General features: G+C 55.5%; 3 non-coding genes across 3 annotated transcripts; 1 reads left to right on the forward strand and 2 right to left on the reverse strand.

Annotated features, from left to right (window-relative positions):
- Positions 1–6,296: 6,296 nt before the first annotated feature.
- On the reverse strand, positions 6,297–6,378 carry TRNAS-GCU (transfer RNA serine (anticodon GCU)). Its single transcript has one exon. It is a non-coding gene; the product is annotated as a tRNA-Ser (tRNA).
- Positions 6,379–14,557: 8,179 nt separating this feature from the next.
- TRNAI-UAU (transfer RNA isoleucine (anticodon UAU)) lies at positions 14,558–14,631 on the forward strand. Its single transcript has one exon. It is a non-coding gene; the product is annotated as a tRNA-Ile (tRNA).
- An 8,089-nt stretch (positions 14,632–22,720) lies between these two features.
- On the reverse strand, positions 22,721–22,794 carry TRNAI-AAU (transfer RNA isoleucine (anticodon AAU)). The gene has a single exon. It is a non-coding gene; the product is annotated as a tRNA-Ile (tRNA).
- Positions 22,795–23,848: the final 1,054 nt, after the last annotated feature.

The following is a 23,848-nucleotide window of genomic DNA, read 5'->3' on the forward strand; positions in this document are numbered from 1 at the left end:
CCGGAGGATCGGGGCCAGTGTAGACGCTCTTTTCCGGCTTTTTTAAAAGCCGGAAAAAAGCGGCGGACATTTTTATTTAAATGCCGCGGGGGATATTTAAATCCCCCGCGGATTTCCCTATTACGGCTTCTGAAATTAACATGCCCCTTCCGGAAAAGGGGCCAGTGTAGACGTAGCCGAGGGGGAGGGGGAGCCACGCGCAAACCCGCAACATTCTCCCCCGGGCACCCACGTGGGTCCCTGCAGCCCCAGCCCCGCCCCTCGGACCGACCAGCCAAGAGAAGGGGTCTGGGCATGTGTCAGCACCGTCACGCGCCTCGTGGGCGGCGGAGACCCCGCATGTCGACAGGCGAGAGCAGAACGGCAGCGCGCGCCGGCCCCCCCGGCACGTGGCGCTGCCTCCCAGCCCGGCTGTGAGGAAACCCCGCCCCCCATTGTTACACGCGGGGCGGGGCCGAGATGGGGGTGGGGTTGGGGCAGCCGCCAGGCCGGACCCTCGCGAGGGGGGTGTTTGCAGGGGCCGCACCCAGCGCGGCGGGGCCCCCACCCAGCGGGGGGCGGGGCCAGGACATCGGGGCTGGGCTCTGGGAGCTCTGGTGCGGGAGGGGCCAGGGGTGCAGACTGTAGGGCAGGAGCTGGGGGCAGGCTCCGGGCTGGGGGAGATATGGGGCGAGCGGTGCGGTACTTTCCTGCCTCCCCGCCCCCAGGCGAAAGGGGCAGTTCGGGGGAGTTTCCAAAGGGGGCTGGGTCCATTTCACACCCGTTTCCCAGGCTCCCTCCCTGCCCCGGGCTCGGCTGCTCAGCCTGCCCCCCCCCAACTCTGCAACCAGCCCCAGAATTATCCCCCGCCCCGATTCCCCGCGCCCCAAAGGCCCACAGCCCCGCCCCTTCACACCCCCCGCCGGCTCCCCTTCTCCCCAGGGGCTGCGAGGAGCAAGGGCACCTGCAAGTCCCCCCGCCTGTGCCCCGCTGCTCCGCCCGACGCCCCCTGGGTCCTAGCGCCCTGCAATCCCTGGGCTCTTTGCCCCACGTGTGTCCCTGGCTGCGCGGCTGCTCCCCCCCCACGGGCCATGGAGCTGCGGGGCGATGGCTCCTGCTCCTCTGGGTTCTTGTGGAGTCAATTAACCTGTCCCGGGCTGTTGGACCCCCCCCCCCAGTTCCTCTGCCCCCCAGGACTCCCTGCTGTGGGGGTTGCTACTGGGAGCTGGTATCACACCTGCCTCCTGCCCTTTGCTGATTCTGCTGGTCACTGCACCCTGCAGCCCCCTGGACAGTGCTCTGGGAGCTGGGACATTCCCACCCCAGTGGGGCCCCTCTCCCCACTCACTGGCCCAGGGGTACAGGTGGGGATGGGGGGGGTGTGCATCTGTCAGTTTCCCCTCCTGCCTCTCTCCAGCCTTTGCTCCAGGGCTGGGAGGTGCTGGGGGCTGAGACATTACCAGCCCCACGTGCTGTTGCCCATTCCTGCCCCGCCCCACCTCACATGTCGCTAGCCCCTAGGGCAGGGGGTGCAATGTTGCCATGGATACGGGACACTCCTGTCACAATTAGCAACCACTGCCTTTGCCCATCCCACTCAGGGGCACCAGATCAGGAGGCCAAGGCCACTGTTGAATGTGGACAGGTCTGGCCTGGCCTCTTTCTCCCCAGACCCTCCCTGATCCTCCCCATTCCCCCTGGGCTCTGCCTCTGCCCCACCCTGGCCAGAAGCTGGAGCCCTGCCCAGAGAGGAGAAGCCCTGAGGTACCAATGCAGCTGGGGCCATCACAGGACCATCCACCTGGGGATGGGGGGGCTCAAAAGCTGCCCCTGGCTGATGGACTGGTCCTAGCAGCCCCTGCCCAGGGCACATGGAGGGTCCATGGATGCCCCCCACTGCCCAGCCAGCTCTTACTGTGACATGAATGGGGTAAGAAACACAGGGGCAGTTGTAGGGAGCCTCAGACTCCACCTGCCCTGGGCGGGGGTGTGGACATGGGCTGGGGCTGCTCATGGGCCCCCCACCAGTGTTCCCTGTAAGCTAAGCACTTCAGCAGCCACTCAGGAGAGATTCAGGTGCTGCCCAGGTGATTAGCAGAGCCTCCCCTTGCCCCCCCCCCCCACCCCGGGCAGCAGCCTGTGTTTCTATGGGTGGTGCACATCTGCACCTGCCTTGGTGCACACAACAACATTTATTCTACACATAGAAACAAATTCAAGGGAACCCTCCTCCCCCCACCCCAGCAGGACACCCTGAGTGACACAGTCTGCTCCCTCCCCAAGCTCCACAACACTCTGGTTTCTGCCCATCCCAAAGGAGCGTTTGCCCTAAGTCACTGGCACCTCCTGGCTGAAAGCAAACCCAGCACCTGCAGCCAGTCCTATGGCACCGTCACCAACGATTTACTGGCCCAGAGAAGGGAAGGAGAGTTACTCACAGGGAGAACGCAGCAGCCGGATACGCACACGGTGCGCTCCTGCCTGGTCCTAGGGAATAGAGGTGCCTCTGATGAGCCAGCTCAGTGTGGGGCCACTGCAGATCCCTCAGTTTGTACCTAACCCTCCCCCCCTCACCAACCCCCTCCCTCTCTGGCCCACCTCCAGCATCTAAGCCCAGTAGAGAGAAAGTTTTTCCTGCCCTGGCTTGTCCTTCCCTCCCCCAGAGCTCACACTGATAAGAGGAATGTTTGGGGCACGGCTCCTCTTCTAGGGCACAAGGAGGAGGTAGGGAAGCAACCAACAGATTATTTTGCTCACAATTCTCCTGCCTAGCATCTCTGGAACTTCTTGTGCCAGGCAGGAGATGTCCCTCCCTCCCCCCCCCCCCCCGACATACCAGGTTCTCACACTTGGCTCTGCCCATCTCCTGGCCTTGGGCTGGTCCTGGTGTCATAACAAACCCTCGTCCAGCCCCTGAGAAACACCGAACTCTCACCCAGTGCCACAGGCACAGTCAGTCCCAGGGGGTCAGAACTGGCAGCCACCCCCCAATATTTCCCACAGCCCAGCCCCTGCCCCCATTTCTGCCAGTGCAATGCTTGTTTTAACTGCACGGACACCCCAGGGAGCCAGCTGGCTTCTGGCCCCACATGTGCCAGTGACCAGAGAGACATGAGCTGGCACCCGCATGGGTGGCGAGTTATATGGTCTCGTGGTGCCCGTGCTCCAGCAATATTTGGAGCCAGGGGCCCCGCTCCTCCAATATTTGGAGCTGGGTCTCTCCCCTGCTTCTCCCCCCCCCAGCCCCAGAGCATCCCAGGAGGAGACTTGTAACAGGGCGCCCACAGCCCCAGTGTGATGGAGCACACGGGCTCCGCCACTGGTCACGCCATGGCAAGCTGTCGCGGCAGGCTGGCCCCGCCCCTGCACCCTTGCAGCACATGCTCAGGCCATGCCGGGTATTTAAAATGTCGGCGACATGGCAGTCAAGGGCAAGGGAGTCCACCCAGGCCTGGGCCCGTGGGGTGAGCTCAGGGAAGTGCCCACTCTCCTGCCAGGACCTGGCAGGCAACCCTGCCGAGCGGACACCTAGACTCCGCAGCCCTAGAAGAAACGGCCTATGTCCCCTTGAAGGCCGGGGGGCGGCAGGGCCTGATCGCAGACTCCAGCCCCGCTACCCCGCAAACTGGAAGGCAGAAGGTAGGGGAGGGGGAAAAATAGGGGGAAGGGGTAGGAGAGGAAGGGGCTTGTGCTGAGGGGAAGGGGGCAGGTCAGGAGAAGAAAGGGGAAGGTACCAAGAGACAGGGTAGAGGAGAAACAAATGCCAGGGGGCCACGTGCAGACAATGAGGGAAAGGGCAGGAGGGGAGGTGTCAGTGGGAGGGGGGACAGGGTGATGCTGGGAGAGGAGAGGGGAAGGGTATTGGGGGCTGGAGGGGGAGAGGGAGGTGCTGGGAGAAGGTTTGAAAGAGGAAGTGGGCATGAGGAAGGCGGGGATGGAGCAAGGCATGTGTGAGGGCACAGGGGAATGGGGGCAGAGGGTGGTGAGGGGGTGAGCATCAAGGAAAAATAGGCCAAGTGGGCACGGGCAATGAGGGAAGGGGGAGGCACCAGGAGGGTGCAGGTGCCAGGGGATTCTGGGGTGAAGCAGAAGGGCAGACACCTGTAGGGAGGGACCAGCACCATAGGAGAGAGGCAGGGCAGGTGTGTAGAGGGAGGTGGTAGGAGAGAGGACGAGGAGGGGTAGCTCACATGAGCAGAGTGGGGCTACTGGAAGAGTGGGAACAGGGGGCAGAGAAGGGCTGGTGGAGGGGGGCAGGTCTCAGGAAGTCCGAAGGCAGTGAGAAGGGAAAGAGTCAGGACAGCAGAGGAGGATGAGGGGTTGGGGGGGGGGGCAGCAGGCACCAGGGGAGCTGATGGAACAAGGGGAGGAGACATGGCAGCAGAGAGAAAAGGGAAAGGTTTAAAAATATGTATTAATAACTTTGGTGCCACAGTGGCACATCCAAACAAGCCACATGACCTCAGTACTGGTGCACAACACAAAATTCATTCTGCTCATGGGAGGAAACTCTTAGACTATGTCTACACCGGAGGTTTCTTGTGCAATAACATCTTGCGCAAGGATTCTTGTGCAAGAAGTCTTGCACAAGAACATATCCGCACTGCCATGTGCGAATTGTGCTTTTGCACAAGAGCATCCATGGCAGTGTGGACGCTCTCTTACGCAAGAAAGCGATGTCCATTTTAGCCATAGGGGTTTCTTGCACAAGAAATCCCTGCCAAGCATCCACACTGCCCTCTTGCACAAGAGAGCTTACACCTGTTAGAAAAGAGCGTAGCTCTTGTGCAAGATGTCCTCTCTTACCACGCCGTACTGTAAATTTCCTTGCTCAAGAGCAAGCGGGCAGTGTGAATACTCTGTGGTTTCTTGCACAAGAACAGCTGTACTTGCACAAGAAGCCGCGAGTGTAGACATAGCCTCAGACAGAACACTTGCCCCAGCCTCTCCGCCCCCCCCTCCCGAGTTAATGTCCCACACGTTGGGTTAATGCAACTGTAGGATAGTTGCATGAGGGGGGTTTGGTGGGGGCCAAACTAATCCTGGTTGGTAGGAGGATGGTGGGAAAAGCCCTTGGAGAGGGGTGACATGACACTGTTTACTTCTGGTCGTGTGTCCATCTTGCCCCAAGCGTGTTACCTCCAGAGGCGTGGCTAATGAGGCACTAACAAAAATTATACAAACCTGCCACCCATGGGCACCCGTGCAGGAGGCACCCGTGCAGGAGGGGGAGCAGCGTCACACAGGCCTGCATGTCTGTGGTGAGCAGCGGTGAGCAGCTGTGTGACACACCGCACACTGACCGTCAGGGGGACACTGACCGTCAGGGGGAGCCGTGTCACAGCACTGGATGAGCTGACGAATCCCTTCCCAACAGGTTCTTGGGCAGAAAATCTCCCCTTGCTCCTCACACCGACCTGCCCTGCCCCATTGCCAGGGCTACGCCCACTGACACCCTCGCAGCACAAAGTGTCTGTGCAGACCCCACAGCTCAGCCCCTCTGCAGGCAGGAACTGAGCTCCGCCTAGGAATCCCCCTTCTGGGGCCAGGCAGCCCAGGCCCCTCGCTGCCCCCTGGGCCAAGGAGCCAGGCTGGGGCCTCACGGACCCGGACGGACAGACAGAGCCCCCCCCCCCCCTGGGTTAGCCCCTGGAGTGCGGGGTCCTTGTCCCCTCCTGTCTGTGGTGGGGGGGGTGAGCCAGGGCTCCCTAGCTGGGGGGGGGGCAGATGGGGGGGGGGCAGATTTTATGATGGCAGGGGAGGGGGGCAGGTGTCCAGTTTGGGAATGAAGGCCCCTGGACCCTCCCCTCCTACCCCTGTCACACCCACTTCCCCCTAGAGCCTGGCTGGTGCAATCATGGGGCCAAGGGCAGGGGAGCTGTCAAGTGTGGGGAGCAGACCCGGGCTGGATGGGGGGACCTGGAGTGCAGGGGACAGAAGGGAGGGAAATGGACAAGGCCATGTCTAGGTTTTGGGGGGGTGGGGAGTCACAGTTTCCCCCAGGCTCCCCCCCTACCTCAGCTCATTGGCTGGGAGGCAGTGACCTCACAGAGAGACCAATGCAACAGCCAGGTGGGACAGGCTGCAGGGCTGGGGCATCTCAGAGACCCCCATGGCCTGGCTGCCTGGAATCTCCTTTGTGAGGTTTCCCCCTGAGGGCAGAAGGGATTGAGGGTCCCAGCTGGGAGTGTCTCTGTGGAGATTTCCCCTTTCCCCAGGCTGCAGTGGGAGGGGCTGGGGCAGGCAGGGGTACAGGAGGAGCTGGCAATAAACTGAAGAGAGGTCTGGGAGAAGCAAGTTAGAGGGCTGCAAACACCCAATGAGAATGGGATTTGAACCCATGCGTGCGGAGCACAATGGATTAGCAGTCCATCACCTTAACCACTCGGCCACCTCATCTGAGCTATTGTGTAAAGCTCAATGCTGTAAAAAACCCAGACACTCCCTGGCTACATCTACCCTGCAGGCTTCTTGTGCAAGAACAGTTTTGTGCAAGAGTTCTTGTGCAAAAGGTCTTGCGCAACAGTGTGTCCACACTGCCATGTGCTTTTGCAAAAGAAGTGCTTTTCTGCAAGAGCACGCATAGCATTGTGGACGCTCTCCTGCGCAGGAAAGCTCTGATGGCCATTTTAGCTGTATGGCTTTCTTGAGCAAGAAACCGCTGTTGCCCATCCACACTGCCTCCTTGTGGATGAGGTCTTGAGCAAGAAGGCTTATTCCTCGTGGGGAGAGGAATAACTCTTGCACAAGAAGCCCTGTTATCTGATGCTGTACTATAAATTTACTTGTGCAAGAACGTGCGTGCAGTGTAGACACTCTGTAAGTTTTTGCACAAGAACAGCTGCTCTTACGCAAAAAGCCTGCAGTGTAGACACAGGCTGAGAGAGACAAGGAAAGGAAATGGCCAGAGCCTCCCCCCGGCAGGCTAGTCCTCAACAGGGTGGATGCATCTACCCAGCACCCTCACCTCGAAGTAAGCTGTGCAGTGTGAGCGGGCTGCCCAGAACCCCCAGGGGAAGGTCTGTGTGAAGTTTCCAAGGCAACAGCAACAACAAAGTTTCATAATCTACACCCATGTGACTGTGATTTATTTCTCCACTAACAAGTTTCTCTGAAGGGATGAGAAGTGCAGGGAGCCGGGTCACATTCTCCTGCCTGAGTCTCAGTCCTGGCTGAAGCCTGGCTACGGAGAGAAGAGGCCAATGCAAACAGCCCCATGGCAGCGAGGGAGTCAGTACGTGGGTACGTGGAGCAGAGAGCGGGGGGCAGAGCTGGGCTCTAACTCACTAAGGGTGTGTCCCACGGCTCCAAATAAGCAATGAAATTGTGCAGCTTATTTTGCGTCTATTTTGAAATAGCTTATTTTGTAATTTGGCGCTGGCTACACAGTGCTGCCTACACAGCACTTACTGCGAAATAAATCGCAATTCCAAAACATCCCTCACTTCTCATGCCCTGAGGTTTACAGGAACATCAGAATAGCGAGCCAGTTATGGCTTGAAACAAAGAGCTTGCTCTTAATATGCATCAAAGGTTGTGGGCTCAAGTCCCACCAGAGTCACTTCAGCTGCTTTCTCATTTTGAGGGCACATTTTACAGAACAGGCAATCCTTAGGCTGATACCCAGGTGGGCTTGAGTCCAGACAGTTCCCAGCAGACCCCAGTGAGGGTGGAGGGAAGGGCTGGTACTTGGGTTGGGGTTGGAGTTGGGGGTCGTTCTGAAAGGCTGCAGGTGCCGTTAGACCCTTTTGTCCCTCCCTGTCTCCTACTAGTGCTGAGCAACACTCAAGCTATGTCTACACTGCACTGTTCTTCTGCAAAAAGCTATGCAAATTTCAAAACCCAATTTGTGCAGCTTTTTCTTGGAAGAGGCTTTTCCAACATTTGGCCTGTGTACACTGGGAAAGTCACACACAGGAGGCAGGAGGCAGAGCCAGACCAATATACCAGCCTTTCAGGGAAGGGGAAGACAAGCCCCAAGCAGCTGCCTGGCCTGATTCATCTCCCTTTCCCAGGCTGGCACCCAGGGGCATTTTCAGCTGATGTCACCCCCCTCTGTCACATGGAGTTGGGCTCATCCCAGGCTGGTCAGCAGCAGCTGCAGTTACTTGGGCACCCAGGGGAAGCAACAATAAGGGAAGATACCATGTTTCTGCCTGGCTTTGAATTAGGGCCGTTTTGCATGTGAAGTAACTGTGATAACCACTACACCACAGAAACACACTTTGTTGTAGGTGGGACTTGTCTGGCTGTTCTGTTCCTGGCTCTTTCTAACACGCTGCTCTGCGGGGGAGGGGAATGCACCTTGTGAACACTCCACCTCTTGTTCTCAGGGAAGCGACTCACCCGAGCTGCCAGCTCCTCATTTCCTCACCAGCCCCTTGAGATTTGTAGCTCAAAGCTGGAGCTGCTGTGGCACGAGGTGAAGCTACAGAAGCTGACGGGGGACAATCAGTGGGCGGAGGGTTATTTTTTCTCCCCGCTGGGCTGATGTGGCTAGAACTGAGGAGAAGAAAATCCTCTTCCCTTCTCCTCAGAAGATGGAAATTGCAGTTGGTTCTATCTCCGGTTCTACTAAAGCTGGACCCCAGGACTGGACTTTTTCTTTCTAAAACCCTGGTGAACGTTGAGCTCAAATTGTTTGCAAACTGAGAATGTGAGTTAAAGGGTATCACCCAGCATAGGGCTTGAACCCATGATTCTGAGATTAAAAGCTTCATGCTCTACCAACTGAGCTAGCTAGGCTGTACACTATAGCCTACCCCATGACAGGGCCATCTCTCCAGTGACAGGAGAAGAGTTCCAGGTTCAGGATTTTTTTTAGCGCTGCAGGAAGGGGAGATGGAGGAAAATCAAACCCCTTTAGAAGCTTTGTTCTCAGGGCACCAAGTGAGACAGGAGGGATGTAACCTGAGAAACCTGTCCCCCCCCAGAAGGGGCATCAAGAATTCAGGTCCTCAGGCCAGTGCATTGGGGACAACGCGTGAGCCCTTCCATGAGCATTTTCTGCTCCCACTGGGGAAGGCAGCTGGGCAGGACCAGACGGCAGCCCACGTCCCTTTCAGCCCCAGGTGCAGGGGGTAACAGAGAGGGGAGGAAAGTCCATGGCCAGAGCCTCCTCCCAGCAGTCTGGCCCTGCACTGAGTCTGTGCATGATGGAGCCTCTCCCAGCAGGGCTATGGCCTGTTCTCTGCAAAGTGCTCAGCTGGTTCAGTTTTTTGCAGGAAGGAGTGGGATCCATGCGCCCTGCTCCTCACTGACAGGAGTGTCCTCTTCCCTCCTTTTCACACAGGGTATGTCCACACTGCTCTCCGCTACCACTGAGCTACACCCCCATTTCCCATCTATCTTTACCTCAAGTCTTGGGGAATTACTCTCTGGCAGTACTGTCTGCAGGAGCAGGTGGTGCCATGCACACATGGCGGGGGGAGGACGGCCCTCTATGGGGTTGGTCATCTGTGGTGTCCCCCAACCTACGATCAGCATGACGCTTCACGATAGCACATCATCCCCTGAGCTCCCGCCTCCCTGCCCTGTGTGTGTTGCCACCTCACAGCACTCACCTGATGTTCCCTCCCACGTGCCCGAAGATGTCTGGGAGGCCTCCTGCATCTGGGGGACCAGTTCCAGGGTGAGGGTCACAACGTTCCTGGAATCCTCATCCTGGAAATGTTGGTCAGCAGGGTTGTTGTCCTGAAGCTGCATCTGCTGCTGCCCAGGTGTCTCCATCCCAGACTCCAGAACCATGGCAGGAAAGAGGCACAGGCATTGGTGGTATAGTGGTGAGCATAACTATCGTCTAAGCAGTTGATGTGGGTTTAATTCCCAACCAATGCAAAGGGCAGAAGGAGCAATGAAGCCCCTTACAAAGGTTTTACTTTAACCCCAAAAAATGGGCACAAGTGGGTCCCACAGCTGGGAGCTGCTTTTCCAATAGGCAGGAAGTGCTTGATCACAGCCAAATGGTGGAGAAGCTACACTTGACCACCTGAAACATGAGAACAGCTCTTGGCCATGGGCCATGCAGAATGTCTGGCAGCCCCTTTGCTGCTCTTGAACTTGAGCCAAGACGCTGTACCCGCCCCCTCCCAGAAACTTCTGTAACTCCTCTGCCATCCAATTCCTCCCCAGTTCCTTCCTGACACCTGCCCCCCACCCCCCTCAGCTGAGTACTTTCTAGGTGGGAGCTTCTAGGAACAGGCATTCCTGGCCACAGGGTGGGTCTGGGTCCTCTCAGCCTTTGGATCCATGTGCAACGTGATCCCAGGGGGACCATCTCCTGGAGTTTCTCCTTGTCCCATGGATCTCAGGGCAGGGGGACCCAGGGCCGGGGTCTGTATGCTGCAAAAGGGTGTAACACATGCCAACATTTCTCCTTCCTCTGCCGGAGAGGGAGCCAGATAGTTCCCATGATACCACATACAGATGGGCAGGGTCTGGAGAGGTGAAGCCACTGAATGGAAAAAGCAAGGAGAGCAGAGTGTCAGCTATCAGCTGAGAAACTCAAACATGGGGCAGTGTGATGGTCCCATGGTGTAAGGAGCAGGACTTTGATTTCTGCAGTCTGAGTTCAAATATCAGTGGGGCCTACTAGTGAGGTGTTGGTTTGTGCAAATCTGTAAGAGTGAATCTCCTTGCCCCTCTCCTTCAAGTCCACATTGTGTGTCTTTACTTTTTCAATCTAAGGACTTTGAAAAAACTGTTTCCAAAAGCAGCTCCAGTGGCACAATGGGTCAGCCTGCAGTACTTATAAGACAGCGCACCCAGGAGACCTACTGAGGTTGTGAATTCAAACCTCATATGGAGCGGTGGTTTTCAGTCCCAGCTGGGCTGTCTTCTTGCATTGAACCCTGGGGGTGCTGGGATTTCACCCCAGAGGACAGGAGCAGTGAAAATTCCCCCTTCACATGCTATGGCCTCCAGCAGCGGCCGGAGGCCGGCTGCAGTAGCTGGCGCCCTGGGCAGGGCAGCGCAATTGGTGCCCCTGCCTGCACAGCTGTCAATGCCCGTGATGTCATCATTGGGTGCCCTGGTTAGTGGTGCCCTAGGCAGCTGCCTAGCTCCCCTAGGCCCACAGGCCACTGGTGATGGCCTCATCAGAGCGATTGGTGGGTGGCCACGATGTGAGGCCAACTGGCACAGAGAGGTTTGGACCCTTGACCCTCTTTCTGCTGGGTCCTTCTTGTCCATCTTCTCCCCCCCGCCCCACCCATCAGCAGCCACCGTCCCTTTCAGCCTCTGGGTCAGCTCAGGAAAAGAGGCAGGAAATGGGACAAAGTCAGGAGACAAGCAACAAACCCCCAAACTTCCCCTGTGCTCTGAGAGCCCAGTTTGCTGAGAGCCCCCCTGCCTGAGACCCCAGAGCCCTCCCTTGGGCCTCAGAACAAAAGCTTTTGTTAATGTCTGTGTTTGAACCAGGGACCTTTACAGCTTCAGTCTAATGCTCTCCAAACTGACCTACTTTGGCACCTGAAGTACCTGCCTTCCACCCCTTGCCCTTGCCCTTCTCTCCCAGTATGTCTCCACTGCATGTTTCACTTGCACAAAAACCTCCCCCCTGTGCGTGTGGCTGGCAGTGGTTGCTAGATGGATCCATTCACATGTAGCTTCACTGAAACCCCCTTGTTTTTGCCTTGAGCCTCCCCCAGCCCAAAGGCCGGTGCCCAATAGAACAGTCCCTGTAAGAAATGTGTCACTTTTACCCCTGGGAGGAGCAGCTCAGCCATGCAAAGGGGCTGCCTGGGGCCGGACATTAGCCCTGAAGGGCAGGGGTGGGTGTGGCAGTGACATCACAAGGGCCTTTTGCAGCCCCTCAGCTTATTGGCTAATGGAGGTTGGGAGGTGATGACCTCACAGAGAGTCCATGACAACGGCCAGGTGGGACAGGCTGCAGGGCAGAGGCCATCTCAGAGACCCCCGATTGCTTTGCTGCAGGGAGTCTCTTTGAGATCTGTTTCTGAGGCCAGAGAGAGAATGGGAGTCCAAAGAATGAGTGTGAGAATGAGCCTTCTCCTCTCCCACCAGCTAAATGACCTAGAAGGCAGAGAGGTGGGAGAAGGACCCAGAGTTAATCTCTTGGGTCACAGCTGCTGTAACAATGAGGTAAGATGAATGAGTGGGCAGTTGTCATGTGAAGAGTGAGGCTGGTTTCACTGACTGGGAATTGAACCCAGACTTCAGTAGTGAAAGCACCAATTCTTACCCACTAGACCATCAGGGACACATGAATGCAGTTCTTTCTTTACCTACATTAACCTTTCACAGGTCACTTTCTGTCCCCTTCAGGACAGGGGTCCATTTTCCATTGTCCAGAGGGGACAAGAACAGAAACCAAACAGAACATCAGAACAGCCAGATGGGACCATGCCAGTTGCCCAACTAGCCCAGGATCCTGTCTCATGACAGCAGCCAATTTCATTGCCCAGTGGGAATCCTCAGGACAGACAGTTATTAAGTGATCCCTCCCATCGCCCATTCTTAGCTTCTAGAACACACCAGCTAGGGACACCTTCCCTGTCCATCCTGGTTAAATGCCACTGATTGACCTTTCCTGCATTAAATTATCCAGTTCTTTTTTGGACCCTCTTGTAGATTTCACCTTCACAGCATCCACTGGCAAGGAATTCCACTGGGTGCAAAAATGCTTCCTTTTGGTTTATTTTTAATTTGGTTACTTACCAGTTTCATTCTCTCACCCGGGATCTTCAGTAGGAGAAAAAAAATTCTTATTGTTTAGGCAACATGCACTGCACTGCAGAAAGCAGCCCCCTGCCTTTTGGGAAGAGACCCCTGAAAGCGCTTAGCCCTCTGGCTCACTAAACAGCTTAGCCCTGTGGCAGCTAAACAGGTTAGGCTGAGAGTGGAGGAGGCAGGTCTGGGGCTGAGACTTCTCAGTGATGCCTTGCCTGAGACCAGATGCGGTGGCCAAACAGTCCAGGGCCCACCCAGAAGTGTCACTGCTGTGGCTGTGCACCTTCGGGGCAGTGTGGCTGTGGCCTTTGCTGCAAGGGGACACAAAGACACAGCATGTTCTGCCTCATGCCCAGACCCCAGCCACCCCATTCCCCTCACTTTCTTCCCAACCAGCTCCTCCAGCTTGCTTGCACACACCCCTTTTTCCTGCTCCCTCAATCCTGGCCAGACACCCCACCCTGCTCCTGCATCCACGTTCCTTCTGCTCCCTTTCTCCTGGCCACACACGGCTCCTTGGCGCTTCTCAAGCCAGGGCCTGCAAGGAGCCACCAGGCAGGAACCAGCCCTTGGAGCTCAGCTTGCACCCGAGCTGGTAGTTTCCCACCACATCTCGCCTGAGAAGAGGTGACTTGTTCTCCTTTCTTCTGACCTTACATCTCTGTTCCCTTCAAAGGTCTCCGCTGCCTCAGGGCCCGCCTCCTCAGGGCGCTGCCCCTCTGCCACTGGGCTGGGAGTGGGAGACTCCATAGTCTCTGCACTTGGGCTGAGAAGTCTCACTGGGACTCGTCTGTTGATGGGTTAGTCAGCCCGATGGCCAGCTGGATCCATTCCATAGCGCTGCCCGAGAGGAGCTTTACAAGTGCCCAGTGTCCATTGGTATTTTCTGGGGCTCTGTGTAGGGGTTTGGGCTGGGCAATCTTTTCCACGGGAAATGCCTCTTCTTTGGAACAGCAGCTCCCAGGAGTTCATGGAGCTTCTTCTTCTCAGCTTGGGAAAGGGACGACTCAGGGGCGATGGGGCAGAGTTTAGTGTAATGATGCAGTTTCTTTTCAGCTCCCTGCAAACTGTCTCCCAGCTGTGGGTGAGGCTGAGTGTGTGTGAAACCAGCTGCACTTGGGATGATTTTGTTAATTGTTTAAAAAGCCTCACCCACTTCTTCTGCCTGGGGAGGTATCTGTAATAGATGCCTAGTGTGATATCACTGTTGGGTTTTACCCCTTGTAACCTCATCCAGAGACTCCTGACAAGTCTGTCTCCTGTGTCCATCTCCGCCTCAGTTCAAGTGTTCGCACGTTTCATATCTAAGGAAACTCCTCCTCCCTTTTTCCCTGCCAGTCCTTCCCGAGCAATCTGTACCCTTCTGTGCCAATATTCCAGTCGTGTATTATCCCACCACATGCCTGTGATACCAACTTCTTCCTGCTTATTACCTATAGTCCTGTGTGTCTATACCAGCATCTAAGACACAGATTAGATTTTGCTTCCCAGTGGTCCTGCGTCCTTCCTTTATCTCTGCTGTTACAGCCCCTGCTCTCTCCCAGTTCTGGCCCATGTCCCAGGTGTCCTTGTTGTTCATTTATCTGTGGGCTTTGGGCACTTGCCCCCGTCAAACCTAGTTTAAAGTCTCCTCACTAGGTGAGCCAGTCTGTATCCAATACTCTTCCCTTCCTCGACAGGTGAGCCCCACCCCTGCTGAGCAGCCCTTCCTGCCACAGCATCCCATAGGCAAGGAAGCCAAAGCCCCCTGCCTACTGAGCTGTAGCTTTCTGTGCCCAGGGAGCCAGACACCGCCAGGGCTGGAGGGAAATGGGGAATGGCTGCACTTTGGGAGGCAAAGGTATTGTCTGGAAACATAAAGAGCCATTTTAAAGAGCCTTTGGAGGCAGGCACCATGGCTTAGTTGGCTAAAGCGTCTGCCTTATAAACAGAAGAGCCTGGGTTTGACTCCCAGTGGTACCTTGTTGCAGCCTTTGTTCACCTTTTCCTATGTCCTTGTGGACACAGAAGAGGCCTCCTCAGGCCACCCATGGAACTGCTGGTTCAGGAAAAGGCTGATTGGGGAGGAGTGTTGGGAAGAAGGAAACCACAAGCCTGGAGTGGGTGCAGAGGCTGCTGTGACTGGCACACGCAAGGCAGGGCTCTGACTGCAATTGCTGGGACAGGAGAGCCAGCACCACTCAGCCTTGTGATTCCCTGGGGCTGTCAGCACCTAGAGAGCCTGAGGGTGCAACCTCTGCAGCTCCTGCAGCCATGGAGAGTCAGGGTCTGTGGGCATCAGGTGCTTCTCACCTTTGGGGGAGAAACCTCTTGGGACTTGTGGTTTCCTTCTTCCGCATACACCTCCCCACTCAGCCTTTTCCTGAACCAGCAGTTCCATGAGAGGCCAGGAGAGGCCTCTTCTGTGTCCCAGAAGGGCATAAGTAAATGTTATCAAAGGCTCCAACGAAGCACCACCAGTAATTGAACCCAAGATCCCCTGTTTACTAGGCAAATGCTTTAGCCAGCTAAGCCATGGTGCCCTATTTTGATCCATCTGTCAACTGTTCTACTGTATGGTCCCAGACAACACCATTGCATGGCAAAGTTCAGCCATTCCCCATTTCATTCCTGCCTTCTCACCCTGCCGCTGTCTGGCTCCCTGGGCACAGAAGGCTACAGCTCAGTGGGCAGAGGCTCTAACATGCACATCTCCCCCAGCCGCTGGGACTGTGGAGTTGCCTTTGAGGTTTTGCAGGGTTATGGGAGGAAGAAATGGGACAAAATTTGATTATCTGGCTTGTAAACCCCTTGGCCTCAGGGATTAGGTTGGAGTCCCCAGGTTGTGGCCCGGCCTCCTTCAGTTTGGTCCCTTCCTGAGGGCACAAAACTGACAGCAGAGAATTCCTTTACCCTGCAGCAATCTCTGTTGGCCAAAGGGTTAGCAACCGAATATTTGCCCAAGCTTAAGTGCAGCAGCAGAAGATGGTGTTAAGTGTGTTTCTGTGGCGTAGTGGTTATCACATTTGCTTAACATGGAAAAGGAAAAGGACCCTGGTTTAAAGCCAGGCAGAAACAGGTGAAAACACAGGGTCTTCTCCTATTGTGGGTCCACTTGATGCCCACAAGGCAGTTTCAGTGCCTGCCCTTTGGTGCAGGGATGGACAGCATGTGTGCTGGCTTTCAGGAGCATGTGGGAGACAGCTAAACAGGTTAGGCTGAGACTGGAGGAGGCAGGGCTGGGGCTTCTCAGCAATGCTTTGCCTGGGACCAAGTGGTTGCAGCAGCATGGTCCAGGGCTCTCTGTGGAAGTGCCACTAGTGCAGCTGTTGCCTTTGCTTTGCTGTAAGGGGACACAAAGCCATATAGGCTGTGTCTGCACTGGCACTATCAGCCCCACTGCTAGTAATTCTCAGAGGGTCCATATTGCCCTAGAAAGAGGTGTGGCCAAAGCACAGACCTCGCTGTGAGCAGGATTTGAACCTGCACAGGGAAACCCTAGTGGATTTCTAGTCCAACGCCTTAACCACTCGGCCATCACAGATCTGGGTATGAAAACTGGTGAATAATCCCAATGTGCAGGCTTAACGTCACCTGCCACAGAATTCACACAGCAAACCATTGCAACAGCTGTGCACAGGAGTCCTGGCTGTTCCCGTCTTACGCTGCCTTGGAGGTGAGTTCTGCTTCAAGGTCTTCTCTCCTCCTTCTTGGTCTTCCTTTCCCTTTTCCTTCCTCTTCTCTTCTCCCCTTTTCCTTCTTCTTGCTGGTCTCCTTCTTGGACCCCAGTTTATATAGAGAAACTCAATACTGCTTAGTTCTTCCTTAACCAATTATTTTAGTAAAATTTCACTCACCAATCAGAACATACTGTAACAGAATTACCTAACCAATCATACCACACTGCCTTAGTTGATTTACACCACACAAAGTCAATCACACAGCAGACAGAAACAGATCCAAACCAGACTATCACACAGACAAACAACAGGAAAGTGAGGCCAAGAAGCTTAAAATGCCAATTGCACAACCACAACTATTGGTAAGCAGTCTTTTGCCAGACAAAATGCTGTTAACTGAGTTTTCTCTACCCACTTTGAGATCTGCTTCTTCCCTGGTGACAGTGGGTGTCACCAGAGACCCCTTCTCACAGCCTAGTGTGACACTATTTCAATGTCATTTAGATGGAATGTGAGCATGTGACTCCAGGCTTTACAGCTAATTGCTGCTGCTCTTCAGTGTGGCTGCAGAAAAAAGCTTCAGTTTAGACCCATGGTCACCAACCCGTCAATCGCGATCGACTGGTCAATCACAAGGCCTCGACCAGTTGATCGCGAGGTGTTTGGGCACCCCCACCCCCATTTTTCCCCCACCCCTGAGAAGCCTCACTACTTACCTCTAGTGTAGTGCTGGCTTCCCGTGGAGTGGATGGAAGTCCTGTCTGAAGCCCACGTCACTTCCGGGGGTTCCAGAAGTGCACGGGCTGCTCCCCTCCCACAGCTCTGTTGTGTGCTGGGGGAGGGGGCGTCGGCCCTGGAGGAGGAGTGCGGCAGTTTCCCTGTGCCGCTAGCACTGGAGGGGTGAGTAGAGCGCAGGGGTTGCCTCGGGGCAGGCACCCATGGGGGTTGGGTTGGCCAGACTGGGCCGCACCATGCTGTGGGAGGAGGGTTTGGCCCTGGGGCAAGTGCCCGCGGAGGTTGGTCATGCTGTGGGAGGGGGTTGGCCATGCCGCACCATGCCATGGGAGAGGGGATTTGGCTCCAGGTCAGGCACACGTGGGGTTTCCCTGCACCACAGGGGAGGGGGGGAGTCGGGCCCGGAGGAGGCACATGCTGACTTCCCTTGGGGCCGGGGGGGGAGAATCCTAGGAGGAGGCAGATGCAGGGGACTGTGCTGCCACTGGCCCCCCACCCCCTGACCACACTACCCGCTCCCCAGAACCCACTCCTCTGTCCCGAGCCACAGAACTCTGTCCCCTCTCCCCTGTCCCCAGCTACAGAACTCTGTCCTCATTCCCGTCCCCACTCCTCAAACTCTGTCCCAACTGGCACCCTGTCCCCTGCTGCAGAACCCTGTCCTCTGCCCTCCCAGGACCCTGTTCCTTCTCCCCTGCCCCCCGCCGCAGAACTCTGTCCCCACAAAATGTATAATTATAAATGCTTCATTTTAGATTTAAATAGCATGAATAAAAAGACCATTTATTTCATAACTATAAACACCTGATTTTAATTTTATATATCGCATAATTTAAAAATAAACTTTATCAGAGTGTGTCAGTGAGGGCTGGGGATAGCAAGTGATGGACAGGAGGAGAATAGAGAGGGCAGGGCTTCAAGGAAGGGGTGGGGCGGTAGATCTTCACCTGTTCTGCGATTTAAAAAGTGATCTTGGGTGTAAGAAGGTTGGAGACCACTGCTTTAGACCTACTGAATAGTTACAGGGCTTCCAATTGTGTTACAGAAAAGCCTTATTGTTACATAAGACCTCTCCAGGCCAAGGACAGCAGGATCCAGAAGCACAGATAAAGGTAGGTAAGTACAACTGCAAAGGGACTCAACCCCTCAATTTTCTGACATGAAGCCAGACACCTTGCCCTTTAGGCCATGCAGTCTTGGGCTGCTCAGGATTGAATTTCTTGAAATGTGTAGGTAGGGAAAAGTCTCCCTAGTCCATCAGGTTTTATTATTTTCCTTGTTTGGGGGTTTAGAAATCACGTCTGAGCTGGTGAATTATTCTTATTGTGTGTAACTAAGCATTGCAGCCCAGGGATTTTCCTGAGTCTATGTTACTTCATGGCTCTCTACCACCTAGGCTATCTCCATACTGCATCTCTCTTCCCCAAAAGCTTATGCAAATGAAGCACAAATTAGCATATTGCCATGCTAATTTGCATAATTAATTTAGGTCTGTTTTTGCACAAGAGGCTTTTGCACAAAAAGGAGCTGGGTAGACTGGGGCTCTTCCTGCCACCTGCTTCCCCTGGCTGCAGCCTGGCCTTGGGCTCTTTCCTGACAGCCCCATGGGGCTAGGGGAAATGCAGGGGCCATTTCAGAGTCTGGTTGGGGGCGGTGACCTGTCCATGCCGTGATGGGGGAGGGGAGAGTGTCACACGGCTTCTTCTAGAGCTGGTATTTAAATAAAAACAAAAAATAAACAAGCAGCTGGGATGGGGCAGCTGGAGGGATCTGGGAGACCAGAGGCAGCCTGAGCGCTGAGAGTCACAGGGGCTCACCAAAAACATCAGCTGTTTGTCCCATGGTGCAAGGGGCAGCACTCAGGGATCTGAACTTTGCAACCTGAATTCAACTGTTAGTGGGCCCTTCCTAGGCTGGTTGTTGTGAAACCTTCCTGCTTTACATTTCTTGTTCTCAGGCTGGTGAAAAGAGATTTTTGTGCCTTCTGCTGGGTGTCTAATGTCCACTGGCGCTTGGTCTCTCATCCAGCAGGCTCAGATGAGCTGGGGCCCTGGAACCTACCAGCCTGGCTAGAGATGCAGGGGGCTGACATTGTGTTTTTGCTGCTTCCCCTGATGCCCTCAGGTCCAGTCCCAGCAGCTGCCAGGCTCTGCCTATTGCCCCCTGGCCTCTGCTAACCCACATGTTGGGTGTGGAGCTATTGCCTTGGGCGTAGGAACAGTCTGGGAGAGCGAGCAGCACAAGTGAGAGGCTGGACCAAGATTCACTCAAATGGTTTGGTTCTTTTGGGTCTGCCCCTTCTGCACCCCTAGAGACAATGAAACAAAAAAAGACCCAGGAGAAGAACCCAGCTATTTTATTTTTGCTGTGGCATAAATGGATCTAGCTCTGGGGTCCTTCTGCATGTGAAGCACCCCTGTGCTCCTGGGTTCTTCTGCCCCCCGCCTGCGATGCCATCCACTTGGGGGAGCACTTGCCCTGACACTTGTACATGGGCCAACATGGACAAACCAGTGGCCTCACTCAGGTGTCCTTCACTAGCTCAGCTGGTAGAGTTGCAGACTGTAGTGCGTGCGTGGCAAGTAATCCTTAGGCTGCACTGCAATTGACAAAAAGATTATGGGTTTGAGCTGCTAATTGCATTTGCACGGGCCTTGAGACCCCTTGAAGGCTGGACTAAAATAAAGAAGGGTTGCACTTTGGAATTCAAAGGTGTTGTCTGGGACCATAAATTAGCACAGTTTTAGAGACACTTTTTTCAGAATAGGCTTTTCTGATATTTGGCCCATCTACACAGGCCCAAATGTGGGGAAAACCTCCTCTTTCGGAAGAGCCCTTATTCCTACTAAAATGAGGAATACAGGCCTTCCAAAAAACACGCCCACTTTTTTGGAAACTGATCTCCATGGATGTGGCAGAGTTTTTTCAGAGATACAAAAGGTATCCTGGAAAAACTCAATATTTGGCATATAGCCAAGAAGGGTATCTGTGTTGGGGCTGTTGCTAAAAACGGCACTGTGGCCTAGCTGGCTAAAGCAGCTGCCTTATAAACAGGTGATCCTGGGTTCAAATCCCATTGGTGACTTGTTGTAGCCTTTGATCACATTTTCTTATGTCTTCCTGTGACAGAAAAGGCTTCCCCTGGCCACTGATCAAACTGCTGGCTCAGGAAAAGGCTGACTGGGGAGGAGTGTTGGGAAGAAGGAAACCACAAGTCTGGCACGGGTGCAGAGGCTGCTGTGACTGGCATTGGCAAGGCAGGGCTCTGACTGCAATTGCTGGGACAGGAGAGCCTGCAGTACACTCCCTTGTGATTCCCTGGGGGTGTCAGTGCCCAGAGCTCCTGTGAGTGCAACCTCTGCAGCTCCTGCAGCCATGGAGAGTCAGGGTATTGGGCATCAGGTGCTTCTCACTTGTGGTTTCCTTCTTTCCAACTCTCTTCTCCAATCAGCCTTTTCCTGAACCAGCAGTTCCATGGGTGGCCAGGGGAGGCCTCTTCTGTGTCCCAGAAGCACATAGGAAAATGTAAGCAAAGGCTTCCAACAGGCATCACTGGGAGATGAACCCAGGATCTTGTGTTTGCTAGACAGTAGCTTGAGCCAGCTAAGCCATGGTGCTCTCTGCATGCAGTTTGGTGAAACTTTTCTACCCTATGGTCCCAGACAACACCTTTGACTCCCAGCATGCAGCCATTCCCCATTTCCTTCCAGCTCTGGCAGTGTCTGGCTCCCCAGGACAGGGCAAGGGGGCTGGGGGACGCTGGCTACATGTGGCTTGAGGATCTCACAAAAATCCCAGCCAGTCTGCTCTGTACCCCCTCAGTGGCAGCCCGTGAGTCTGGGGAAATAGGCAGTCGCCTAGAGCGCCACCAGCCCGTGCACACAATGATGATGTCATGAGTGCCAGGGCACCCTGTGATTACATCACAGCCGTACAAGCACGGGTGCTGATCGCACCTTCCACCTGGGGCGTCAGCTGCCGCAGCCAGCCTCAGACCACTCCTGCACCCCCTAATGTCTGCTACAGCTGCTTCCAGACCAGATTGTGCTCTGCCGCCGGCATCACAAGGTACTGGGCAGTCAGGGCCAATCCCCCAGTGCAGCCTCTGTCCATGGCCACACAAGGGCTCCTTTGGGAAGTGGGGCAGGACGGTCAGGCTGGGGGTGAGAGGGGTGTGATAAAACAGCATCTGTAAGAAAGTTAAGAGTGGAGGGCAGGAGGTAGGGCCTGGGGGCATGAGCAGCGCTGGGCAAGCGGGCTCAGTTCAGTTTCTCCCCAACACAGTTTCTGGTTCAGGGCGTCCCTTTCCTCTACCCCAGTCATCACCGGGCTGTGAAGCAGCACCAGAGGGTTGTGGGCTGTGTAGCAGTGTGGGGCAAGTCTAAACCACACCATTCAGTGTGAGCTAGGCCAGTTATTCCTTCAAAGGTTGTGGGTTCAATTCTTGCCAGTGTCACTTTAGCTGTTTCTTCATTACCAGGGCAGCATTTACAGAATCAGCAACCCCCTTGAACCATGGCCAAATGGGCCCAAGGCAAAGGAGGGGAGACAGCCCCACTTCCAGGAACTACAAGTCTCTGCACAGCAGAGGGAGGGAAGCAGCTGCCTCAGAAATGTTCTTGGCTGCTGGCCAGGAGTCACCCAGCCAGAGCCTGTCTTTGGCACCCCAGGCTCTCCCCCCCTTCCCCCCCCCCCCCCCCCCAGCACTGATGGGAAGAGCAAACAGTTGGCCAATTTTATGACTACAGATGAGGCTGTTTTCCCTGACTGGGAATCAAAACCCGACCACAGCACGCACAGTGCTGACCCCTAGCCACTAACCCACCAGGGAAACAAGAAGCACACTTACTTGCTCAGCTACACTCGCCCTTCGCAGGCCACTTTCTGTTCCCTTCAGAACGTGGGGCCATTCTCAGAGAAGGTGCGTGATGCCGGTGTATTTCTCTGTGCCTCCCCCGCCCCCCCTTCCCCTGCCCGCTCTTCTCACTTTCCTCTCCCCCTTCCCCTGCTGGTAACACAAACAGGACTTCTCCCTGTGCAAAGAACAAACTCTCTGATTTTGATGTGGGGAATGTAGAACTGGGGAGGAGGATGGCAGAAAGGGGAAGAAGGGGAAGTGGGGCTCAGGGATGGTGCTGGGACTGGCGTCAGCCTTGGGTGGTCCCACTGCCTCATGTGCAGGGGCCTCGGCAGCCATGGGGAGGCTCCAGGAGGAGAAGCCACAGGAGCAGGGGCAAGGGCAGGTTCAGGTGGGACCTGAGCAGGAGCAGTTTGGGTTCGGGGAGGCTGCTGGGCCACTGAAGCACGTGACCAGGCAGTTGGCAGCAGCTCTGTGTGCCAGGCACGTGCTCCAGGCCTTCTGGAAATATTGAGCCTCCCTTTGTGACTTGTGCTGAAGAGCCTTGGGGCAGCCACTGCAGCAGCAGGAATTTGGGCATCAGGCCACCCCATTGGGGACAATGGAGGGAGGAGAAAGATTTTCCTTCCTATTGGGGAAAGCAGGCCAGGCCAAGGCCCTTTTAGCCACTGGGTCTGTGCAGGCTCAAGCCTCCTCCTACCAGTTCTCTGGACTGTTTCCTGAAAAAGTCTCAGCCTTTTGCTTGTCTCTACTTCCCATAGCAGGTAGCTAAAGGAAGGGAAGTCATCGAACACCCCTGTGGCCAGCATGGGGCTTGAACCCACCACCTTGGCATTATTAGTACCACGCTCTAACCAACTGAGCTAGCTGGCCTACAGACCTACAGCTCACCAGTTGTCCTTTGAGGAAAGGTGCCTTAGGCAGCTGCAGGGCTGTCTCTGCAGCTGCCAATGGCTCTTCTCTGACAGGGCCACTAGTGACTCACTGTGACGTGGGCTGGCTAGTCCAGCTGGTTTGAGGGTTGGTCAAGGTGGCTGGCGGCTGGCAGACCCAGAGCAAAGAGGCAGCCGGAATCTCTTGCTGTCAGCACCTTGCCTCCCAGCTTCTTCCCTGTCAGCAGCAGCCGCAGCCCCTTTTGGCCACTGGGTCAGCCTAGGAAGGGAGGCAGGAATGGGGCATCAGATTGCAGGATTCAGAGTCCTGAGCGCTGCCATTGTCACCCTGGGACCTGAACCAACCACCCCTCACTCAACTGGGCCGAACTGGTGCCCCAGTTCATGCCCACGGGGACCTGCTTTACTTGGTTTCCTTCCAACTTCTTCTCCTGGGCTGCAAGGAGCATCCCTGGGATAGGCATAGGACTCTGCTTCCCCACAGTCGGCCCCACCCCACAGGCTTTGGCAGAACGGAGGGGAGGGGCTCTGCTCACCCCACTGAATCCCACAGAGGTGCTGAGCTCGTGCCCTGCCCCCCTCAGCTTGGCTTCCCTCCTCTGCCCCATTCCTGCCTCATTTCCTCCTTGGGCCAGTCACACAAGGGAGGCAGCAGGAAGAGCCATCCCCATATGCCAGCCTCCAAGGGCAGGGGTGGCCAAGACACAAGACCCCAGCCTGACCCATCTGGCTTCCCCAGGCTGGCACCAAGGGGCATTCTCAGCTGATGTCACTCCCTTCTGTCACATGGGATTCGGGCTCATCTCAGGCACAGGCCTGGCAGCAGGAGCTGCACTTACCTGGCCACCAAGGGAAGCTGCAATAAGCTGTGTTTCTGCCTGGCTTTGAATTAGAGCCTTTTTGTATGTTAGACAACCATGATAACCACTACACCACAGAAAAACACATTGGTGGGGGTAGAACTTGGCTGTTCTGTTCCTAGCTCTTTCTAACACCCTGTTCTGCAGGGAAGGGGAATGCACCTTGTGAACACT

Source organism: Pelodiscus sinensis, chromosome 19, assembly GCF_052426305.1.
Source record: "Pelodiscus sinensis isolate ZL-2025 chromosome 19, ASM5242630v1, whole genome shotgun sequence".
NCBI classification, from domain to species: Eukaryota; Metazoa; Chordata; order Testudines; family Trionychidae; genus Pelodiscus; species Pelodiscus sinensis.